Genomic DNA, 4,317 nt, shown 5'->3' with positions numbered 1-4,317 from the left:
ATCGGTATACTTTAAGGTGGGTATTGGACCAATATTTTTGTATGTTACAAACATCAGCACAAACGTATAATACCCTCCCCACTATAGTGGTGTAGGGTATAAAAAGCTAATAATAATTATAGACAACTCCCAATTCCGTTTTTAATCTTTTCCTCCAACAAATAAACATTTATTAATAGAAATATTCTATTGACTTATTTGAGTAGAAATTAAATTTAATAATACAATGTCAAATCGAAAAAAAAGAAAATTAATTTCCGTTTTTTAAAAGGAAAGGGAAATAATTAAAATTAGCTTTAACTTCCCTTATAAAATACTTAAAATTTTTATACTAAAAAGTAAATTATTTAGCTAAATTTTTAACAAAATAAAGGAAGAAAGTAAAAGTATAATGAGACAAGTCGTAACAGTGATAATGAGAAAAGGAATTGGTAAAAATGTTAACAATTAATAGGTGTTTTAAAGAAAGGAAAATAGTTATAAAAGTTTTAGCTAAACAATAAATAATTAAGTTATTATTGAGTAAAAGTGAAAAGTTTTTGTTTTATAATTTTTTAAAACTTTTAAAACTTTAACCGCCTTATACAAAAACGATTATTAACTTAACAATGGTTGTTAAAACCTGTTTTTATATGGAAAAAGTGTACAGTAAACCATTGTTAACTTTAATAATCGTTTTTGCATAAGGCCCTAAGAATTTAACAGAAGATTAAGTGTAAGAATTTAATTCAATTTGACTCTATTGTCATCTAGAGTTGATGTAAGAAAGACAATATTTTAAGGAAATACCTACACTAATTGAAATGTTCTATAATATTGTGGGTAAATATACATTTAACATAAATAGTACGTGTTTGGATTGTAAATAATCCTTGAAAATCGCATTTAGTTTCTGTGAAAATTTCGATGATAAGAGAAAATGTTCCATAAGGAAAGTTCTTTATAGGAAAACTAGAAATTTAATAAGATACGATAAAGGGATATTACAGTAGTTCTGGAGACAAATTCCTTTCATTTTTAGGAAAACAATTTATATTGTTCGAGACTATAAACAAAAATATAGTCCATAATGTCGATTGAGCTACATACTATATAGACAAGTCTACAGACTAGACTATAGACTACACTTTAAATTATAGCCTAGATTAAAGACTAGACTATAGACAACTCTATAGACTAGACTATAGACCTGACTATAAACTGGTCTATAGACTAGACTATAGACTAGACTATAGACCAGACTATAGACTAGACTATAGATCAGACTATAGACTAGACTACAGACCACACTATGGATTAGACAATAGACTAGACTGTAGACAAGACTATAGACTAGACTACTATAGACTAGACTATAGACTAGACTATAGACTAGACTATAGACTAGACTATAGACTAGACTATAGACTAGACTATAGACTAGACTATAGACTAGACTATAGACTAGACTATAGACTAGACTATAGACTAGACTGTAGACTAAACTATAGACTAGACTATAGACTAGACTATAGACTAGACTATAGACTAGACTATAGACTAGACTATAGACTAGACTATAGACTAGACTATAGACTAGACTATAGACTAGACTATAGACTAGACTATAGACTAGACTATAGACTAGACTATAGACTAGACTATAGACTAGACTATAGACTAGACTATAGACTAGTCCATAGACTAGACTATAGACTAGACTATAGACTAGACTATAGACTAGACTATAGACTAGACTATAGACTAGACTATAGACTAGACTATAGACTAGACTATAGACTAGACTATAGACTAGACTATAGACTAGACTATAGACTAGACTATAGACTAGACTATAGACTAGACTATAGACTAGACTATAGACTAGACTGTAGACAAGACTATAGACTAGACTATAGACTAGACTATAGACTAGACTATAGACAAGACTATAGACTAGACTATAGACTAGACTATAGACTAGACTATAGACTAGACTATAGACAAGACTATAGACTGGACTATAGACTAGACTATAGACTGGACTATAGACTAGACTATAGACTAGACTATAGACTAGACTATAGACTAGACTATAGACTAGACTATAGACTAGACTATAGACTAGACTATAGACTAGACTATAGACTAGACTATAGACTAGACTATAGACTAGACTATAGACTAGACTATAGACTAGACTATAGACTAGACTATAGACTAGACTATAAACTAGACTATAGACTAGACTATAAACTAGACTATAGACTAGACTAAGACTAGACTATAGACTAGACTAGACTATAGACTATAATATAGACTAGACTATAGACTAGACTATAGACTAGACTATAGACTAGAATATAGACTAGACTATAGACTAGAATATAGACTAGACTGTAGACTAGAATATAGACTAGACTATAAACTAGAATATAGACTAGTCTATAAAATAGACAATAGGATAGACTATAGGCTAGACTATAGACAAGACTATATACTAGACCATAGACTCTACTATAAACTAGGCTATAGACTAGACTAGTCTATAAAACATAGAGTTTACTCAATCCCTTAAAACTACCGGTTTCAATCTTACACATATTTACTCCATAAACCTACGCAAGCCAAATATTCTTTGCTAACTTAAATTCTGTATGTAATAAATGTGTATGTACATATAGTGTGTATGGTATACATACATTGTATACATAGTTGTAGCAGTAGTTGTGCTATATATAAAACATTAATACATAATAAGATCTAATGGATTTCACAATTTATTTTAACTTTGCCGAATCAAAAATTCAAGATAAAGAAGCACAAAATGCTGTTAAATGTCACTAAACTTTTAACTGAGTGTATGTGTGTGTGTACAAGTAGAGGTATTTAAACAAATATACAAACACTTACTTACTTGATCTGGGCATAAGTGTATGTATAAGGTGTTGGTATTAAAGTGTTTGTTTTATTCGAAAGATATTTCAAACCATATTAAGCTCGCATCGAAAAAGGAATTTACAAAATAAAGAGGGACACTTTTTTTATGGGGACAGCCTAATATATGTACATACAGATGATTATTTTTAAAGAAGTTCATTTTAGTTGTGTGTATATTTTATGTGTACAACAAAGTCTTACAATTTTATAGGATTTCTTTAAATTTATTTTTCTTAATTTTATATCTTTTACGTTTTTTCTGTTGTATAGTTTTTGGCAAATAAGCATTTTTTATTACAGAGACGTTTCTTTAAAGAATTGATGTTATTTAAAAGACTTAAAACCTTTTATTAATCTGTTTAGACTAGACGACATACTGTGGGATAGATTAGACTATAGACTAGACTATAAACAAGACTATAGATTAGACTATAGATTAGACTATAGACTAGACTATAGACTAGACTATAGACAAGACTATAGACAAGACTATAGACTAGACTATAGACTAGACTATAGACTAGACTATAGACTAGACTATAGACTAGACTATAGACTAGACTACAGACTAGAATACAGACTAGACTATAGACTAGACTATAGACTAGACTATAGACTAGACTATAGACTAGACTATAGACTAGACTATAGACTAGACTATAGATTAGACTATAGACTAGACTATAGACTAGACTATAGACTAGACTATAGACTAGACTATAGACTAGACTATAGACTATAGACTAGACTATAGACTAGACTATAGACTAGACTATAGACTAGACTATAGACTAGACTATAGACTAGACTATAGACTAGACTATAGACTAAACTATAAACTAGACTATAGACTAGACTATAAACTAGACTATAGACTAGACTGTAGACTAGACTATTGACTAGACTATAGACTAGACTATAGACTAGACTATAGACAAAACTATAGACTAGACTATAGACTAGACTATAGACTATACTATAGACTATAGACTATACTATAGACTAGACTATATACTAGACTATAGACTAGACTATAGACTAGACTATAGACTAGACTATAGACTAGACTATAGACTATACTATAGACTATACTATAGACTAGACTATAGACTAGACTATAGACTAGACTATAGACTAGACTATAGACTAGACTATAGACTAGACTATAGACTAGACTATAGACTAGACTATAGACTAGACTATAGACTAGACTATAGTAGTCTATACTCTGGACTATAGACTAGTCTATACTCTGGACTATAGACTAGTCTATACTCTGGACTATAGACTAGTCTATACTCTGGACTATAGACTAGTCTATACTCGGGACTATAGACTAGTCTATACTCTGGACTATAGACTGGTCTATACTCGGGACTATAGACTAGTCTATACTCT

The sequence above is a fragment of the Lucilia cuprina genome, chromosome 6 (genome assembly GCF_022045245.1).
Source record: "Lucilia cuprina isolate Lc7/37 chromosome 6, ASM2204524v1, whole genome shotgun sequence".
Lineage (NCBI taxonomy): Eukaryota > Metazoa > Arthropoda > Insecta > Diptera > Calliphoridae > Lucilia > Lucilia cuprina.
The sequence above is the reverse complement of the archived record's forward strand: the minus strand, read 5'-3'. Positions refer to the sequence as shown.